This window comes from Plectropomus leopardus, chromosome 13 (assembly GCF_026936395.1).
Source record: "Plectropomus leopardus strain MGB_pleo_1.0 chromosome 13, ASM2693639v1, whole genome shotgun sequence".
In the NCBI taxonomy this organism is placed as follows: Eukaryota; Metazoa; Chordata; class Actinopteri; order Perciformes; family Serranidae; genus Plectropomus; species Plectropomus leopardus.
Genome location: NC_142188.1, coordinates 29,781,441 through 29,803,222, shown reverse-complemented (window position 1 = coordinate 29,803,222; position 21,782 = coordinate 29,781,441). Strand labels below are relative to the sequence as shown.

Below are 21,782 nucleotides of genomic sequence, written 5' to 3'. Positions count from 1 at the left end.
GCCAAACAGCTTCACAGCCTTGTCCATGTGCCTGTGTCCATTCAACCCTAGTGTACTTCATTTATAGCCTAGTGTGAGCTTTTTACTTCTGGTAATGCCATTTAGGTTTCAAAAATCATAAAAGTGGTGTTCATTTGTGAAGATTATCTTGCTGAATCATAAATGTTTGTTTACAGAGCTTGTTTTTTGCAATGATCCTGAATCCAATGGAAAAATCCCATGGTCTTTTAATGAGGGAACCAGGGCGAAGCTAACCGCATCAGTTTTCACAACGGTATCATAAGAAGGCAGATGTTTTTGAAAACGCAAAAGAAAGACTTCTGTTTTTAGTAGAGCTTGTCTTGTCTAAAGGCCCAAGTTCTCTCAGAGGTAAGCACTGTCAGTGCTGCTTGCTATTGGTCAATAGTACAGAATTGCAGGTCAAAGGTCAACAAAGTTTGACCCAACAGAAAATATTCATGCAGATTTATTTTGCCTGTATGACTGAATCCACAACTCAAAACAATTGCTTTAGAATGAACTGATTTGACCTGAAATTTCGCCATGTATAATACTGCTGTGACCAGACCTAAAGTGATCATTGGCTAAGACTCAAAAACCTCCAGCACTGGACAGAATGATGTATGAGATTTTGTTTTAACAAAAGGCCAAACTGACTCATCTCAATCAATGCAGACAGAAGAGTTGATGGAAACTGCTTGTCAAACAATAAAAGACAGAAATATACTGCTATTCTTGGCTACAGGGATTCTTAATCTATCCATGTGATGCGTCCAGGCTGAATGAAGCCTCAGCTGGAGTAGAGCTAACAGACGGGGTTAGCCCTGGTAGCTCTGTGCATGCACGCATACGCAGTGTCTGTGGTGAATGGAGATCTGATTTTAGTTCTGTGTTCATCTCTCTGGACTCTGAGTTGACTCATGAATGCTGAGCAGTGAGGAGGGATGGCTCTAAATAAAGATTTCAGGTCAAAAACAGGAAATGGCTCAGTGAGCAGGGAGGGCAGGGCCATAGCAACACCAACTGGAGAGCGGCACCCACAATATCCCTCCCTCCCTCCTCTCCATCTATCTTTATTTATTTCTCCCTCGCTCTTCTTTTATTTCCCTCTGTGTGCAAAATCTGCCCGTTCCTTGTATTTCTGGCCCTTTTGCTGTTGCTTTCTCCATATGTTTTAGTCTCTGTTTCTCTTTGGCACTCTGTTTCTGTATTTCTGCATATTTTTTTCACTTCATTCTTTCAGAGGTTTTAAATTCAGTTCAGTGGATATCAAAAGGAAAACTGCAAAAGCACAATGCAAAACATCCGAATTTTATGCATTCAAACCACAAAATGAAAGGCTGAATTGTTGTTTCCAAACATGCCATGTAAAAATGATCATAATCATCTGATCCTACAATGAAATAACAGGGAATATGCTGTGCTACAAAAGCTGTAAATGCTCTGTTCTACTGTTACTATGCGTCTACGTTTCTCTGTGCATGTATCAGGTTGCATGTGTGTGTCACTATCAGTGTGAACTTGAGTGTGAGCCTGACTCATGGTGAGTTCACTGGTCCCACTCATCGCTCCCGCCCTGTACGCGTAGCTACATGTTGCTTCAAACTGTCACCGTGTTGCACCTTCACGTGGTAACGCACAGCATTACGAATGTCGCCAGAATTAGTTTGCCAACCATGTTCCATTTATACTCATTGTGACAACATACACGCATTTTTATATCATCAGAGGCTATATATTCCCACACACACTTGAGCAGACAAATGCCACGATGATACACACACACGCAGCCGGAATGATTGATTCATGTGTCTGTGTTACTCATTGGTTTTGTTTACGTGAACAAAGTATTGATTATGGCCTCTATTACATATTTGTCTTGGTAATAAACATACACACACACACACACACACACACACACACACACACTGTTAGCTCTTGATTCTATAAAGGGCTTAACCGATGCAATAACATATATACTGCGAGTATCACTACTACAGTAAAGACACCAACTATGAATACTTCAACTAATACTACTACTACTGCAGCTACTACAAACATTACTACATAAACAATGACAACCCCAGCCAATGCTGTTATCATCCGTCATGCATCCAACATGCCACTACGATTACTACTGCCATTTTTTAAAAGACATAAGCACCTTTGACACTGCGTGTGTTCAAGGCAGGAATATCACGCCGTTATGCTGCCTCGAGAACCGTCTGAGTTCTCAGCTGACGCCGCCTGGTGGCGTATATTACATGCGCAAAAAGTGACTTGTGGTGTTGGGATCTTATGCAAATCACTGCAAAACCAGCGATATTTGACGACTTCAGAATGCCAACAGTCTGGTCAGATCCACCCTTCGCTCCTGCACAGCTCCACCCTCTCAACCAAATATGGGCACTCCTAACTCCAGAAAACCAAGATGGCAAATGGCCAAAAGGCACAAGCCCCCAGAGAGTGCACTAGCCTCTGATGCAAATTTTACATAGTGGCCATAAGTGGAATTACACCATTCGGGTCCATCAAGTGATGCCCACGGGCCCACAAAGACTTTTCCCCATCGACTTACATCAGGAAAGAGACGTCTGTAAATCAGTGGATAACTTTTTGTGCGCGTCAAAACCACCACGAAATGACTCATTTCACTATCTAGATTTAAGCCATCCAGTTCAATAACATCTGAAATGTCTAAAAGAGATTAAATATGCAAAGCACCAAACCAGAAGTCAGTCGCTCCGTCATCCGAAGTTACCCGCTCAGGCACTCTCTAGAGCGCATACCTCATGGGCCTGTAGATCCGGGTATTTTGTACCCAAAAGATCTGTTCTTGTTCCATGTGCCAATGAGCAGCTCTCATGGGAATGAACAGGGCCCCGCCTCCACAGCTGTATCCAAACTTTCTTTAATACATCCATCAACATGCCGAACCTAATGCTTCAAAGCAGCAGTCCATAAACCAGTGGGTGCATTTATACGGTCTATGGCTTTTACCAGGCATGAGGGATTCAAAGAAAAGATGCTGCATTATGGGAAGTGTTGGATCCAGTGTTTGGGGTATTTGTTTTGGCTTGATACACTAAAGCTGCTTCAATTTAGACCATTCATTTAAAAAAATCTGTATTTCCCAAGTCTCCAAACTTTATAGAAGTGTAAATTGGTGGTCTACCCCTATTAAAAACAGACAGTTTACTCTTTCTTTTAACCCTATCCTCGGCTTTTGTGTATGAAAACAGCAGGTGACTGCACAGGAAAGATACAAGGCTTCACAACATCATGAAGAACAACCTAATACAGCAGCGCCTTGGTTAAACGTATTAACGTTCACTTTTTGTTGAGATTGTCTCAGGTTGGTGGTGATTCAACTCAAGTTTTGAGACCATAGTCTCTTGTACCTTACAGATGACATTATATATTATTATGACCTTATGCCAAAAACATCTGCAACATCCTTCCAGATTTGTTTGAAGTGGATTGGGAAGAAAATTTTAGCTCTCTTGCATCACATTTGAAAAACCCCAAAGGGATGTGCACAGGCTGGGTGATTTCAGCTTCTATTATAAAGATATGAAAATAACAAACTATACATTTTTATATAATTTTTTCGCTGCAGAAAAGCTCAAACATTTGATATTTGGCTTGAAAAGGAAAAACAGAATGAAATCAGTGGAAACATCCATGTGTGAAGGCAGATTTGTGGGTGTGTGAAGAGGGCCAGAGAATATTATTAATACTATTAGACATGGGAGTGGCACTCCAGCCCAACACGGAGAGAGAGGGAGGGGAAGGGCTCCACACCAAAAACACCCATCTGCTTTCTTTCCCATTCTCTCTCCCTCTCGCTTTGTCTCTACCTCCTCCTTTTCTCTCTCTTTGTCTCTTTATCAGTGTCCATCATTCCCCCTCTCTGCCCCAAACAGCTCCTGCCTCAGCCACACACACACAATCACACACACAAGAAGGATATTCATTCTGTAACGACACTATTTTAATTGAAGCTTTGAAACCTAGACTGACATCAGTTTTCTTGCACTGCATTCAGGTGCTTTTCACAAGCATTTAAACCTTTGAATCGTGAACAAATTGGTTTGATTTCCTTCAAAAACATTTCTTATTAAAAGGCATTCAGCCGCCTGGCATGAAATGTCCCCCAAATTGGGGGTAAAAGATAAGAGATAAAATTACCTGTAAATCAGGAGAATTTAAAAAAGGACAGAGAGAAAATTATCAGATAAAGCAGGAAAAATATCAAGAAAAGAAAGTTTAAAATTATATGTAAAAATTGTGTTAAAGAAAAAAAAAATACTATTACTGCTCCTAATAATAATAACAACAACAGCAACTATTATTATTATTAGTTCTATTTTAGCAGGGTTTTTTTCAGGTCACCTAAATTGAAAAAAAAAGGTAATAGATGATAAAAAGAATTTCATTAGAGGAGAGAAAATCATCAGAAAACTATCAAATAATGTGAAAAAATAGAGGTCCGCACACCAGGGAGCTCCCCTTAAAGGATTTTATTCTGCGGAAATAAGGGACGTCACTTATTTTCGCAGAATAAATCCTTTAAGGGGAGCTCCCTGTTGTGCGGACCTCTATTTTTTTCACATTTTGGTTTATCTTGGATCCAGCACCCACCACGGAATCTTTTTTTTTAATCTCTTTGCAAAAACTATCAAATAAAGAATGAAAAATATCAAGAAAACAAAATGTATTATTATTTTTATTATATGTTGAAGACAAAAACATTCTAAGTAGTTATAAGTAGTAGTAGTAGTTTTTGGCTTGTAAATGAACTAGTTTCTTGCTTATTTTGGATCCTTTCTCGTTAAGTTGTTTCTCCTTGCCTTCTTTCCATATTTTTGAAGGAAATCAAGCCAATATGCTCTGGTTTCAAAGGGTTAACAAAAAGCTGGACAGAGCCTGTTGGTGTTTTCAAAGTGGAATCTCTCTGTTCATCCGCCCCCCTCCCTCCCCTAAACGTCTCACCATCTTCCTTTCTTCTTATTACAAGACACTTCAAACACTTGCGCCTTGACTCACGCACTTCAAAAGGGGAAGTACGAGTAAGCAAGGCGAGTGAGCCTCCTGTGGTGCTGCCATTTTAGTCAAATATGCTCCCAAAATGTAGTCGGACTCACACTAGCGGTTTCTTATGATGATGGCGATCTAAGCATTTACGCCCATACTGTGACCTTCAGCTCCTGATTATAACAGAATGGATTTATATGGAGGTTATCATGAGGCAAACTGTGGGATCACTATGTCACTTTTTAACTGGTTTCTTTAAACAAATCACGCAACAGTCCACTTGAAAGGGCAACCTGGATGACATTCTTTTTCGTTGGTTTGGTCTGCATCAGGGGCTCCAATGCCAGCTTTCACACCAGCCCAAACAAACTGTAATAACCGGGAAAACACACCAGGGTTCATTTTAATTGAATCAAACAGGTTTGGAGTGAAAACACCCCTTAATGATCGTGTCATTTCCAGATAGCAAACTGTTCCCTCATGGTCATGACTTGTATGTTAGGATGACAAATGGTGCTTTTTAGGTGGCTTTTTTTTTTAAAGCTTGTGACACTAATTACAGAGTTGTCATCACTTTTAAAAAATGTTATCTCGAGACAATCGCGACAAAACTATGTCATTATCTCAGGATAACAGGCTTCTGTGCACCGTGATCCATCAAAGCTTGTTTCATTATGAGTCCTTATCTTTGGGATGACAGCTGGATATCAAAACAAAATTTGACTTTTGATCCTAAGGAAACAGTTTATTTTAATCTTGAGATAACTGGCCACAAAATATTATCAGCAACCACTGCTGCTTCGGGCTTTGGTACAAATGGATAATTTATAGCTAAAGGATGGAAAGATGTGAACCAACCAAGTATAAAGCAATATATTTAGGATTTATCAATGTGTTGCTTTTGAAACACTACCATATATTACAAAAGGGGGGCTGTTTTTGGATTTATATGTGTGAGCTTCGTGGACTTTTTGAAACAAAATGTTGATAAAGAGCAATAAAACCAAAGAAGGGAGAGGGGTCGGGGCAGTCGGAAATAAGAAGATGAAGTGTTGTAGCCCATGCAGTCTTCAAGATTTCTCTACATCGTAACTACATTAATGGCATCTGTTTTCCACCTCTTTATATATTTTTTTAAATTCTTAATTACATTTTTTTATTGATGCTTTTTTTGGGGAGTTTGGTGGGGGGGGGGTGCCTTTTCACTTTTCATTTGATTGTATACCATGTTTGATGCCAAGACTATTTTATTTATACATTTATATGGAATATCTGTAAGTGAAAACTCCAACAAAGACATTGTTTAAAAAAATGGATTAATTGTGATCAAAACAATGTCACACCGGCTTAAATCATAAAAGCACAGTTTGTCCAGCTGCTCAAAATCAGATTTACTCACTGACTGACTGACTGGCTTTGTTGTGCAATAGTGTCTGACTTCTTGCTCGGCTGTGATCAGATAAGTTACGGTGTCTGATTAACCCCATCTGACCTTTAGTGTCTCTAAGTCAACACACCTCAGGTTTGACAGCACATCAACAGTTTCATTTGAAGTTTTACAGCATATATATATATATATATATATATATATATATATATATATGAGCTATTTATAAAAAAAAAGTTAGGAAGTTGAAATTTGATGACTAACACTTTGGAATTTGGCAGTATGAAAATTATAGAAGATTATTGTCTCATTCTTTAGAAAAGCGTTTGATCATAGTTTGTGGTTATTATAAATGGTGCCATTTAAAAATCCCTGTTTTTTTTGCTGATTGTTTCTTTTTGTGTAGTTTTCTTTTTTTGCCTTGGATTTTAAATGACACACGTGTTGTTTGATTTACCATAATATCAATATAATAATCCACCTCGTACCTAATAAATCTACCTTGTATTATATAAATATTCTGAGTCATTATTTTCCTTAACCAAAGAGCCCTCCTCATTATGTGTATATGCTGAGGAATTTGGGAGATAGATCTATAAATAGAAACTAGTTAGGGCGCTCAAACAAAACTTTTTTTCTTGCAAGAAGAGGGCTTGTGTCTGGACCAAAAACATGGGTGACCCAGACAGAAAGAGAGAGAGAGATGGAGCAGGAGGGAGGTGTGTTTACTCATGGCTGTGTGACGCCTCCAGTGTCAGGTGACTTACAGGAAAGAAGTTGTTGTTCTCTTTCTCTCTCTCTCGCTCTGTGTCTCTTTCATTTGAGCCCTCTTTTTTTCCTCGTTTCATAAAGTCTGCAGTGAATCGTTTCTCTCTCTGTTCACTGACTTTACCGGCATGTTGTTTATCGGCTAATCGGTGTATCAAATGTCAAAAACAAGCAAGAGGTAATACATCCAAATCATGAATTATTTGATTTGGGAGCAGCCGCTGTAAAAATTGAAGCGCATAATGCAAAAACAGTTCAGACATTATGAGACGCTGTAATGACCATCTTAGACATACAGTGCTCTGTTGTATGCTTTATGCTCGGGGCTATGTGAAAAAGTTTACCCTAACCCTTTACTCTGTGTGTGTGTGTGTGTGTGTGTGTGTGTGTGTGTGTGTGTGTGTGTGTGTGTGCGTGTGTGTGAGCTCATCCATAGCAAACTGGTGAGCATGACACATTCCAGTAGGACAACTCAGCAATAGTCTCGCAGTAGATGGGACACAGATACCTCTGTCCACTGGGGGGAAACTCTACAAAAACACATTGATGGTGGAGAATTCAGTTCCCACACTTATTTTTGTTTGCAGTTTGGGTAACAGGTTAGCTCTGTTGTGAGCGGTCTGAATGGGAGAGCAGGCAGAGGAGGAAGTAGCGTTGCTGGTGATACTGGAAGTGATGGTGGTGGTATTATCAGCAGTGAAGGTGACAGTCATAGCGGCAGAGAGAGCAATAATAGTTATTCATTTCTCCGTATCATCACGAGTGTGCATTCTTCCCTCCTGCATACCTTCGCCGCCGTCTCGCCTACAACAATAAATTCTGCAGCGTTTTTCAAAGCGCACTTCAAGTCAAAGCGAGCCGCAGTGAAAACTCTGTGCAGGGAGATACCGCGGCTGAAAACAGGAAGGTCATTAATCTTCAAGAGAGAGAGAGAGAGAGCGAGTCGACTCACAAGCCGTGGCACAAGGAAGCAGCCACAGCCGTTCAGCTTTACAGACTGGTAGCCAGCGACTGCGGTTTATCGGGTTATCCATCTATCTTTTCTCTATTTCTGAGCCCTCTAGCATTTTCATTTTACCAAACCTTTCAGCCACAACGTCCACAGAGAGCTTCCGGTGTTACTTTTCTGTTTTTTGGGGGGGATAAAGCCAGAACAGTGTGCTCAAAGTAAGAAATGATAGACAAAATCAAAGAAAACAGAAAAAAAAAATCATCAGAAGTCAACTTGAAATGCAATGTAGAGGTTCATGTTGTGGTCCTAAACAGAACCATGATGAACCAGACAAGCATTTTAAAAAATATTTCTTATCTAACAAAATCTCTTATCTGAGATGTCTCTGTGTTGGAACATCCATTAGAAAGCTAAATTTGAACATTTTTGTCTGCTGTAGCCCAAGTTCTGACCTTGAGTTCTTCAGAAAGCATTCTCCTCAGTGGTAACACTCAAAAACGCAGCTGTTGCAACGTAGTGAGAATGTTGGAGCTAACAGAAGCACTTATGGCCTTTTGAAATGCTATGCTCATGTCAGTGACAACATCTGCATTGTCTGATCAGTCAAATTACAGAAAAACACAAAACCAAAGAGCGAGTCAAAGGTCACCCGGAAAAACAAATAAGTGGAGTAAACGTATATAGAGTAGGATTCTACTATCCCCTGTTTTCTAAAAGTACATAAAGGTTAACAAAAAGTTTTTGGGATCATTGAACAGAGTCTTGAAACCCTTTTTCCCCCCACACCTTTCAGACGTCAGTTTTCGTGGGGCCTCGGCCTTCAGATTTTGTAACTTTCAAAACCACTGATCCTCTGAAACCTGGAACGACATCACTTTACATGTGCTGCATTCAGACAACTTTCAACAAGTATTGAAGCCTTTGGGCTCTGAGCATATTGAGCAATTGTCCTGCACATTACAAGAAATTTGTCAAGACCGCGTCAGCCCACAAACACCTGGTAAACAGCAGCAGACATTAGTGGAATCATCTTCCTGTTGTGTCTCGTATGACAAGAAAGCTGCCTGCTGTAAAGCTAGTTCCCGATGCAGTCGTGTTGCATATCGCTAAAGATATGATATGAATGAATTCATGTCAATACGTTTTGTGAAATTACTGCAGCCTTCAGAGCAAATGTAAACAACGCCCACTCCCCTGAAAGTACGTAGTGCACTTTTAAAGCAAAGTTTGCAGCTTGCTCTTTAACGGAAAATTCACTTTGCTTTATTAACAGAAGGGAAATTCAGTGCGCCTTTCATTTTTATTGCGAAGACAAAACTTGTTTTGAGTAATTTCTTGGTAATTTTTAGTTTGTTTTTTTTTTAAGAAGGAAAAAGAAGTCATCAAAATGAGCATAGGTCCTCTTTAAGTAGCCTCATTAAATGCACCCCTGCTCAGTAATACACTCTATTGTTACATATATGACCATAGCTTATCGTGGCCACTGTTAGCTAATATGAGCAAATTTTAAATGGATATTGCAGTGAAAGTAATATTCATAGCCAGTGTTCTGAAATTTTGACTCTTCTTTTTAACATTATTCTGTTATTTTCACATGTGGAAACAGTATTCAGCACAAGTTACACATTCTCACTTTAACTGCACAATTGTTGATGTGAGAGAACAGTTCCTCTGCTTAATGAAGATCATTTTACAGTCTGAGATCAGATGCAGCAACAATCACTTTTTGTCAGCTATAACCCAACCTAACCCAAAGAGTTTTAATGTTGGTATTCTAGAAAACAGTAATCACAACAACAGTAATCTATTACTTCTCCCCCTGCTGCTGCCCTCCTACGCCAGACCAGACTGGCTGAGTCAGCTCCGCTGCTCTATCACGATTCAGCCTGACACACTTTCCCTCCCTCAGCCCCCCACCCCACCCCACCCCACCCCCGCCTTACTTTCCTTCATGAATCTCTTCATTCACTCGGAGCTACGTTCAAAACTTCCTCACCCCTCTGCCTTCACTGTCGGTCTCTTTCTGTTTCATCTGATTGCGGTCGCTCTCTCGCTATCTCTTGGCAATAACGTAGTAACACCCCCCCTCCACCTCTGTCTCGCTTTTCTCCTCCATTTCGTTCTTTCGACCCCCTCTCTCTTTCTCTCCCTTCCTCCCTCCCTCCCCCTCTCCCCCTCCTGGCTGCCTTCAGGGTAGCAGAAGGGAAGTGAATGGCTTCAGCCCTCCCAGCTGGTCCCATCACCCAGCAACCCAGAGCAAAACAAAAGAACACACACACACACACACACACACACACACACACACACACACACACACAAGCTGAACAGGCAGGCAGGGCGCACACACAGACGGGTTCACCAGCAGATGAGTATATGCATGTTCTTAGACACATACAGACAGATATGCAGATCAATGTGTACACACACACACACACACACACACACACACACACATTTACAAACACACACACACACCCACCTTTGCCCCCTCAAAACTCACACCCACAAACAGCCAGCCAGCCGTCTCCTGCAGACTCCCACCCATCATCCCTTTCTCCAGTTCCCCACCCATCACCCATCAACCCCTTCTCCCCTCCCCAGCACCCTCTCCAGACACCCAGTCCTTTGTCCGCGCTCTGCTCGGCACAAGAAAAAAAAACATATTTGGGGGAAAAACTGATGAACATGTGTCCAAGAGGACACAAAGCGGAGAGTAAATGCACTGTTTGTGTTTGCGGTCCACACTCACACACACATGCACACACACATTTACGTACATACATAAAAAGTGCAGCTGAGCACCAAAACAGTGCTCCATTGTTATTTTAAATTCTGTAAGTAGCCTGTAGCAAACCACAGCCCAGGAAACCTGCGTGTGTGTGCACTTAAACTCCCCCCTGAGATGCTCTGTTATATATCATCAGTGAGTGATGGTCAGTGCATTCCACCACTTATTTTGGGACTTCTGACTACTGTCACTATTTAACTCTTCACAGCACCTGCTCCACATTCAGACATACTGTCCAAAGTTTTGGAAAACGCTTTAGTGAAAAACTGCTGACTTGTAGCAGGCAGTTGTAGCGATAATGAAATAGTGGTTTAAACTGTAATAATAAATAGGCATATATCACAGTTACACTTGATTGTTTAAATTAACACACTGTAGGTTCCTCTTATGTATAAATGATAAAGGATCAAGTTATGATGGAGGTGTTGTTTTAAATTCCCGAAAGTTTCAGTTTATAATTAACTTATCACAAACTAATTGCTACTTAGTGAATGAGGAGCCGTCGGGCCTGCAGTGGGTCTCACAATAAGGTTTCATCACTGCAAACTCAAATAAGATGGAAAAGGTGATGGTTTTAACAATAGAGCTTAATTTTGGTTTATGACAGAACTTTAACACGTAAGAGCTGGAAATAGTTCAAAAGTGCGAGCAGACAGCGTACGGTTCTGTACAGTACAGTGAGTATTTTTGGCAGTAATTGGAGTTTATGACACATTAAACCTTGAACACAATTGCAGCAACACTGATACAAAAAGTTTAACTTGCGCTTTAGGTCACATGAGGACAGCTGAACTGAGACCGTAGTCCTGTTTGCTGAATGAAGACTGGGAAATGCAGTTAAAAGCCCTGAAAGGTAGTTTTACTGATGAGCATTTTAAGTTTGTTCTTGACAGTAGCTTAATGGAAACATCTTAGCTCAAGCTCTTCCCGGTTGGTTTCAAACATGGTCTGTTTTAGAGGACGGAGTTGGTTAGGTGTTATTATCTCTCATAATTCATTGTTTCTATATCCTCTTTCCATTTGTAGCTGTAATGTCCAAGACATGGAGACACAGGCACAGCTGCAGCTGTATGACTAAAATGGAGCAGCTATTGTGCAACGAAATAAAATTCATCTTTTGAAATATCAGAGAAAAAGCAGTCAGGGCAGGGCAATGACTGGAGGGGAAAAAACAAACTGGACTGCTAAATATTTAGTTTAACTTTCTCCTTCGTCACGGTGATTGTGAGCCAAACCAAACCTGTAAGAAAGATGTGTTGCTTCCAAGCTTTTTCAGCCCAAAGTGCTCAAACAAACAAATAGAGGGAAAGTGAAATGGAGTGAGATTTTTTCTGGGCACAACACAATGTGGAAAACCTGAGAATCTGAACCACTTCTGCAGGCTTTGGGAACGTGACAGCAAATAGGATGGAAAATTAGGGGGAAAATGATCGGAACTGCAAGCTCATCTGGTCTGATCCTGCGAAAACACGCTGCTCAAACATCAGTCTACTTCCTGTTGAGCCCAGTCCGGTTCACCTGGGCTTTGGCATCCAGAGTGGTCCAGTTTGGTTCAAAGCTTAACCAACGTTGTCTGGTCCAGTCTGGCCAAGTCAAAAACCAGATATCCCAGTCTCCTCTTAACCAATCCCCTCAGGGACAGTACAGTTTGGCCCTGCCAACAGTCCCAGTAAACACAAGGAAACACAATACAGCCCAGAACAAACACAAACACCTGATCACACACACACACACACACACACACACACACACACACACACACACACACACACACACACACACACACACACACACACGTGGTGTCCTCCACATTAATTATTGAACAGAAAAATCCGCTAGAGAACAAGCCAGCCAAGAGTCATGCAAACTGGCCTCAGCTCCACACACACACACACACACACATATACACACACACACACACACACACAGTGAAACTTAAAAACTATATATGTGTCAGTTGGATCTCTATTTCCTGGATGCAAGGCTCAATTTGCAAGTTTTAAAAAATATGAATAATTTCATCCTCAAGAAGTAATAAACAAGGATCCAAATCAACCATAAACACAGTTAAACAACATCAAATCAAAGAGCAGATCTACAGTGCTTAAAGTCCTTGTTAAGTGATGGTTAAAATGTGTTCTGAGTTTGTCACATCACAGAAAGATGTGTTATTAAACACCCGACCAAATTTGAATTACCAAAAAAATCACCAAGTATGCAAAAGAAGGCCTCTAAATAATGAAAAAATACGCAGTATTCTCTGACCTGAAACACTGGCGGTGTTTTCTGCTGGAGGAGCGGGGGCCACGCCCAATTGCAGGACTATGCTAATGATGCTTCTCGTTTTTATACTGCTACATTGTCGGAGGCGGGATTATGCTGAATATAGCTCCATTGCATCATCAAGCCCAAAAAATCTTAAAACAGGGAAATGATGAAAAAACAGTCAACCGTCTAACTCCACAGTTCAGTACTATATAGCAAAGGGTCATGTAACATGTTTTCAACAATCAGTTTCCAACATTAAGAATGTGTTTCGAAACAAATCTCTGAATTCACTTTACACAGACTTTAAATGCAGGATGAGCCTGCCGCCCACCTTTATCTTCTTGTTTTGCTATTGTCATATTGTCAATTTTTCTTTTTTAGATTTTAAAAGATGCATTTTTAAGAATTTTAAAAGAATGATTTAAGACATTTTAAAGCCAACTAAGGCCTTATCTTTTAGATGGATTTATGTAATGTCTTTAAAGACTTTTTGGGGATCCGCAGGAACCCTGGTGACCAGGTCAACCAAAGACTGATGGTTTATGTCATTTAAATGAATTTACAGACCCAAAGCAGTGAACTGTCCAACAATTCACCAAAAAAAGCCCCAAACTAAAGCAAAAACATGACCCTTAAGTTTTCCTTGAGACCTCTCAGTGGGACCCAGGTTGGCGGCCTCTGCAATGTCTGTCTTTGCCCTCATGAGGGGGCAACGCAGCTTAAGGCCCAGTAAAACCACTCGTCTACCAGCTTGTACATTTCAACTGTTTCAGCACACACATGACCATCAGTGTCCAACATGGAAAGATATGTGAATTTTCTACCCATAGCACACAACTTGCTTCCACACAAAGACCCAAATTATGGTATTACACACATCATCATTCAGTCAGACACCCAAACAGTAATCTCCCCAAATGCTACTCTGTACCATTGACACAGATATCGGCCACTTGAATGGCTGCCAAGCTGACACAGCAGTGTACAACAAAGTATATAATCATTAGGCCATAATCATACAGCGGCTGCAAGCCAAATAACCCAATATCAGGGCCGGCCTGTTAACACTCCTCCACTCATTGAACATTTGCCACGGCTACGGCCCCTAATGCAACATTGTGCTGGTAACAGAGCACTGTATTGTACTGTATAACACACAGTTAAATATGAACATCATATAAGTATAGACTTTCATTATCTGCTATTTAAGCAATAAATACACTTTTAACATCTCATTAACAAAACAGATAATATCTGGGCACACAGCTCTGCAGATTAAGATTCACTGAGTAACAAAATGTCCTAAAGACAGAGAAGCTTTGTGCACAGCATGTACTGCAGAGCAAGAGCTGCTGGCAGCTTATAATAACTCAACTGACATAATGTTACTTTGCAAGGAAAAAGTACAAAGAACTCGGAAAACAAATGTTCCGATGGCTAAGAAACATCAAAGCCATTCAGCCAAACATCTCTGAGCCTCCCAGTTTCAGATGAGGAGACTGATGCACCAACGGCAACTTTTAGACACATCAGACTGGTAAATGTAGTTAGCGTCTTTTACTTGTTTATGTTGTTTGTTAGCTTGTGGGCTAAATGGCAGATGTTGAAACGGTTGTGAAACGTACAATAACAATAAGGGCTTTGGTAGACAGTGAGAAGTTCCAGGGTTTGATTTACATCCAAAAACGGCTCACGTGGCTATGTCCACAGCAAAAATGCTCACTATGCTAATGCTAACTCTGCTCCCTGTACTGACGTGCTCACTCTGTTCTGAAGATTTCTGTTGTGTCAAAGTCTGTCCCCCTTGTTGAGATGTGTCCCCTGCATTCGACAGCAATTGGCTTTTAAATATGTTCCAGGAATGTTTTTGGGTTGGCCAATGTGGAAGTTAGCATCACCTTGGTTCCCTCGTCAAAAAACCTATGGGATTTTTCTATTGGATTTTGGATTATTGTAAAACATAACAAACGTTTATGATGCATACATGTTTTGCTCAAAATAAATAACCTTCAATAATAAACATCACTTTTTGGATTTTTGAGGCCATAATGCCTTTGGTAAAAAGCTAACGTTAGGCTATCAACGATCTCCAGCATGGTCACACAATTTAACGTCGTCATCACAACAGGGCTGTTGAGCGCGGTGCGACACGATGACGCTCTGTAGTCTCATTTAGACACTTGTTAGCAACCGCCTTTTTGAGACACATAAAAGCGTAAAAGTGTGCGAGCAGGGTATTTATTGACATATTTATGTCACAGAACAGAACTTGAAAGTTTCAGCTATTTCAGACATCTAACCAGAAACTCATCAAAAAAACACCACTGTTTTCTAGATGATGGAACCCATAGTGCGAAAATGCCAACTCATTTCCTGATTTTAGGACGTAAATAGCTGCCCGGCATACGTTTGAATCTTAAGGAAGTGCAAAGACATGAAAACACCTCTCTAGTGAGAAACTTCACACACACACACACACACACACACACACACACACACAAGTCAATATATAGCTAAGGGTCATTTCAGGACATTTTGTTGAAATGAGCAGCTTTTCCAAGTGGGAACCTCATGTCTACCATTGTTTCCATATAACATGCAAGATTCCAGATGTTCATCAGGTCTAAAATAAAACAAGGAAGGGCAATGAAAAAACCAGCTGCTGAACACACTGGTATTAATGCAGCATAATGATCCTAATGTTCGAACTGATTTTGTTCTGCGAGTCTCCGACATGACGTTAAACACTGAACAGCATATTCTCACTGACACATGCACAGAGGGAGGAAGAGTGTGTGGGAGGGGGTATTCCAACAGAGGACATGATGTAACGTGGACTACTACACAGGTAGTGGAGCAATGAGTCACTGTGCTGAGGGAGGTAACATGATAACATCTCAACAAGTCAACATTAGAGAACAAAACATGTAAACTTCATTTGATAGATTCTTCAAAAATATCTCTCTATCTATCTATCCATCTATCTATCTACTGTCTCTCCCCCCAGATCTCTCTTCTCTGTGAATGCAGGCTAATCTATTATTAATACTTTGTTCTTTTGGCTCTCGTTAAGAGGCCTGCTCTGCAAGCGCTGCTCTTCTGACATCCGATCCCCCTGTTCATGTGTGTGTGAGTGTGTGTGCTCTGCATGTACAGTATATGTGCCTCAGATCTATACTTAGTCATGTCTCCTCGTTATGAACGCGGCACACTTCTTTCACTATCATTAGACATTAAGTGCATTGTAATGCGCATCATAAACATACTGTAAGTACCACGGAAAACAACATGTTTAATGTTGTAATGAATCATGATTATATTATGATGGTTGTCCTAGGAGCTACAGGCTGCCTCCAACAACAGAATTTTAAATATTAAAGCGCCTATAACACTGTTGCTTGTTGGAAAAAAATATATATATATATTTAAAAAATACATAAAAATAATAACTTTTTTTTTTTAAAAAACAACAACAATAAATGAATCAGTTAAATGAATTAAAATCAAATACATTAAAAAATATATATGGAAAATATATGTGTATATTATGATTTGAATAATTACACTACAGCACTAAAGCAAGAAAATTTTAAATAATGTATAATGTAACGTGAGCTGACCAGTGTTTGGGCTATAACATCGAAGTTACAGTTTTTTAATTAAAAAAAATAAAAACAATTGTAATAATAACAATTTTAATAACTTTCTGATAACTATGTTTAAAAAATGACTAATAAATCTACCTTGTACCTTAACATAACAATACTAACTCAAGGTTCTCTCACTAGCTTTTGTCAGAGCTTTCAATCATCTCACTGTAATTTTTTAAACCAACACAGACAAGAAGTCCTGAACATAATTTAGATGAAATTACCTACAGAGCTGCATGTTAACAGAGTCATCGTACAACTGAGCAAATTTTATCCCCTGATGAAGACCATGTGGCATGACTAAAAGCCCTGAAAAAGCTCATATAACTTCCACGCTTAGAAAGTTTGTTTTTCCTTGAAATACCCCCACAGTTAATCTTTCAAATAAAGTTGGATAATGTCACAAACACACACACACACACACACACACACACACACACACACACAATCACTACGTGAGAGAGAAAGAGAGGGAAAGAAGCGAGAAAAGGTGCTGCTTGTGTGAGTAATGAAAAGGAGGTCAATGCCTGAAGGGGTGGGGTGATGGTGAGCGCTCTGCTCAAAGTAAAGGCACAGAGAACGTAGAGCTGACACACACACACACACACACACACACACACACACACACACACACACACAACATCACCTATTGTGACGATGGATCAACAAGAGATGAGGCTGACTAAACTTGCATATCTCATCTTTGCGCCGTTGTCTCCCCGTAAACAGCTTTATTGATAAGATGCGAATGCTTCTGTAAATCCTAAACTGATGACCTCACATACAAATTGCTCAAACTCATGATTTAATTGGTCAAAAAAAGCAAAAATCGACATATTGGAGCAGATAATCTGCATTTGATGGAAGAGTTACCACAGCATGTATATAAAGGTTGATAAGAAAATGATCTGAAATGAGCCTGAGGGGGGATTATTAGTATTATCAAAAAAAAAGGAAAAATGTCTGTTTTTAAAAGAAATTGAGCCAATTTGTTGATTAATCCCTTTACATTTCTGCAGTTAGACCTTATCAGCAACAGAAGTCAAGAGCAATATTCAGTATCTGGGGGCTGATAAGGGTCAATATTTTGCGTCTGAGTGAGAGCTGATGGGAGCCACAGTGAGAGTCCAGCACAGCATTCAACAAACAGCAGCTAAATCCCACAACATTACAGGAACATAGTCTACACCTACGCCTGCTGTCTGACTGACCAGTAAGCCCCCCCGTACACGACAAATTTAAAAGGATTATTCTGAATTTAGACTGTTGAGGCCACAGTGGAACATTCTCCTTTGCCCACAGGTCCATCTTAACAAGCTTAATACAACATGTACACACAGAGAGGCTGAGCAGAGGGTCAGAGGCTCAGGGTCACCAGATAACCCTGCTTACAGGGGGATACCTGCTCACTGTTAGGGCTGGGTTAGTGCAGTGGAGCAACGCCAGTCCTACTGAGGGATTATTGTGTGGTGATGCTATCATCGCAACAACTCTCCCACTGTCTATTTATAGTTCACAGAGCTCTCCCTCTCTCTCTCTCTCTCTCTGTGTCTCTTTCAGTCTCTCTGTCAGATTCTCCACACTGAATGCCAAATGCATTAAAACGAGAAGGTCAGAAAAAACAGAAGCACGAACCAGCAGTTAGTGGTGTTAAAGTCAGCGAGAAATACAGCGCCTGTCCATGATCTTTCACTGACTGCCAATCTGAAGTTGGTAATTGTCCTTTATGACACATAAATCCACTGTTTGCACCACAGAAGATGATACTATAAGATATCTGCATGTTAAGAATGCAGTGGATACTGGGATGCCACTCAAAGCAACTTAAAATGAGCGAGAAAATTCAAGTTCAGAGTCCTCTTCAAGGACATTTTGAGCAGACACATGGCTGGAACAAAGCCTGAAATCATTGTGAGTGGTCTCTTTAAACACCTTATTTCCACCAAGACAGCGGTCTGCAGCCACTGAGACACACATTTTTTGGGTTTCGGAGCTTCAGCATGAATCAACGGAGTTTAGGTCAGCAGGAGGGGGATTACAGCCACGGGGCTGACAACTTGTGCCCCAGAGCTTCACCATCAGGTGAGTGAGGGACAGACCATGAGCTTCACAGCTCCACTGTCAGGTGGGAAGACACCATGGGGCAAGAGAAGAATGTCCCAGACAGTTTGTGCCATCAGGAGAGAGAGAGACACCGTGCACCATGAAGCTTCAGTGTTAGGTGAGAGAGAGTCTGGTGTTCCTGCAACTGCTTGACAGCAGTTGTGACACTTAATCGTCATCCATCTTTATATATAGTCCATAATTTGAACTCTAGAGCATTATCTTTGGTTCATTTCAGGTGAGAGCAACCTCAGCCCTGCTTCACTTTGAGCACCAGCTGCTCTGTCTTGTGCATCAACAGCTCAGGATGGCATGGGAAGCACTTGCCAATTTAATTCTCGTCTGAGTCCAGATTTGATAAAATACCATGGACAGGTATCAGTCTCGAGTTTACTCTGTCCACAATGTGAGTTTAAGAACCCTACCTAGAAAAACAAAGATATCAGATATAGGCCACTGCAGGGACCTGGCCTTAGTTCAGTGTTCTGTGTTCAGACAGAGACAGTGAAGGCTGGATGGCGGCTGATTCTGTGTGCCAGACGGGCCGCGGCGTCTGAGCCTCAGGCTGGGAGCACAGACGAACCACGGCACCTTAATCTGGATTAGCTGCTAAATTAGAAGCCTGGTTGCTTGTGTAATCCCGTTGACAAAGTTCCGGCAGCCCCCATGGCCATTTGACGGCACCCGCTTCATCCAGGCCAGACCGGCATGGGCCAGACAGGGCGAATGACTGATGCAGTACCCCGACAGAAAGTACATGTTATGTGGATACAATGAAAATATGCATATTAGGCAAAAAAATTAAAGTTACTATAGAAAATCGTATAGTATTACTGCCAGTGGAGATACAGTTGTTTTTAATCCTCTGGTATCATTATGGACATTTTAATCCAAAGTGGTCATTTTCCCTTTTGTTGTGGCAATCATTTGTCTGAGTTACAGCATTTGGCATGATTTTTGGTAAGAAGGTTTTTTTTTTTGGTTCCAATTTCAGTTTTTCTAATGGGTCTATAACAATGTGTACAAATATTCTATCACATAAGGCCATTAAGGACAATATATTTAATATTTGGTAGTTTTGATCAGGACTGAAGTTGACTGAAAGATTTTACTCAAAAAATGATAAGAACATTTATTTGTAATATTTTTATAAGAGTTTTTTGGAAGTGGACATTTTTATCCTTCATGGCTTTAGGGGTCTTAATGCATTTAATGCTATCAATGCATCAAAATCAATGTTGTTGCTAATCTTATCCAACACTTGAGTAAAAAAAAAAAAAAAAAAAGTCCCCTAGCCCTCCATCATTCACAAAGAAACAACGGTGACGTCATGTTATCAATTTGCTTTTAAAGGGTTAAAATACCCCAAATATTCAAATATTTGGTCATTTTGGTCAGGACTGAAGTTGATTAAAATATTTAATCCAAAAAAGTGAGGAAAATATTTTTTTGTCCTTAATGCTCTTATGTGGTAGTAAACTGAGGTGATATCAGTGAGTTCAGTGTAAAAACACTCTAAGTAAAGTCAAAGTACAGACGTGTTATCAGTTAAATGTACTTTAAGTATAAACACTAAAAGTACTTTTTTTGAAGGCTCCAGTGACTGATTTATTATTATATGTGAAATTCTGAAAATATTCAAACTGATGCACATGTAGTGGTTTATTGTTTTAGCTGGTTGAGTTGGAGTTGAATGTAGACAGGTACAGGTATACAGGTATGAAGGGTGGAGGAAAGAAGAAGAAACAATGTTCTGATCATTTCTTTATATTTTGGGGGTACTTTTCTCTAATCTTTGCCTTTTATTGTGAAATAATGCATGATATTGTATCTTTGGGCCTGATTTTTTTAAAGGAGACCATCTGAGAGGCCCCAGCTCTTTGTGCAAAATGCCACCAGATGCCACAGGAGTTAGGTAAAGCCACGCTGAACTGCACGCTCTGTCAAATACACTTATGATATCACAATTAAAACATGATAAGTACAGCAACAGCATTAAGACAGACCTGCTCAGCCTGTGTGTGGATGCATGTGCAATGAGTGTCTAAGCTTAACATGAGAATTAACTAGTATTCCAGGTTACCCACTACTACTGCCACCACTACTAACACTAACTGTAATAAATATGATTTCAAATACAACTCTTTCCCTGCAGTTATTTTTTCCCTCACAGTTTGAACTCGATGACACCTCACGCACGCATCAAAGCGCACGCACGCACGCAGGCACGCATGCATATACGCACGCATCCACACTATCACAGTCTTATTAACACCAGTGTGTGGATCAGGCCCAAGTAGGGAATACTGTGTTGCACCAGAGCAGCGCAGCAGCAAATCAGTCAGTGATGCTGTGTGTGTGTGTGTGTGTGTGTGTGTGTGTGTGTGTGTGTGTGTGTGTGTGTGTGGGTGTGTGTGTGTGTGTGTGTGTGTGTGTGTGTGCGTGTGAGCTTAAACAAAACTTGGTTATATAATGCAGGCAGCAGCAGCAGAACAGCGGCGAGCGCGCGCCGCTCTCCTCGGAGCGACAAGAGAGCAAACCGTGGCCGGTTTATCCAACTGACCGGTTACATTCTCACTCTTATGAAAACCTTAACAAACTAGACTTCCGGGGGGGGGGGGGTGTATGGATGTTAATCTTGACAACCCTTTACTTAATTCGGCGTGCAAATTATGTGCCGAACATAACACATTTCCCTCTAATTTAAACTTTAATAATAGATTCCCATTCTCTTCTCGTTGAAGAGAAAAAAGAGCGTCGGTAGAAGGGGCACAATTTCCAAAATGTAAGATCTCATGATGATAAATCACATTTGGTGTGTCAGCTGTC

The 21,782-nt window shown here is 40.6% G+C and overlaps 1 protein-coding gene across 1 annotated transcript in view; it reads right to left on the bottom strand.

Annotated features, from left to right (window-relative positions):
* Positions 1-21,782, bottom strand: part of sertad2b (SERTA domain containing 2b) — a 46,027-nt gene that overhangs the window by 23,607 nt on the left and 638 nt on the right. The gene's annotated exons all lie outside the window — the stretch shown is intronic.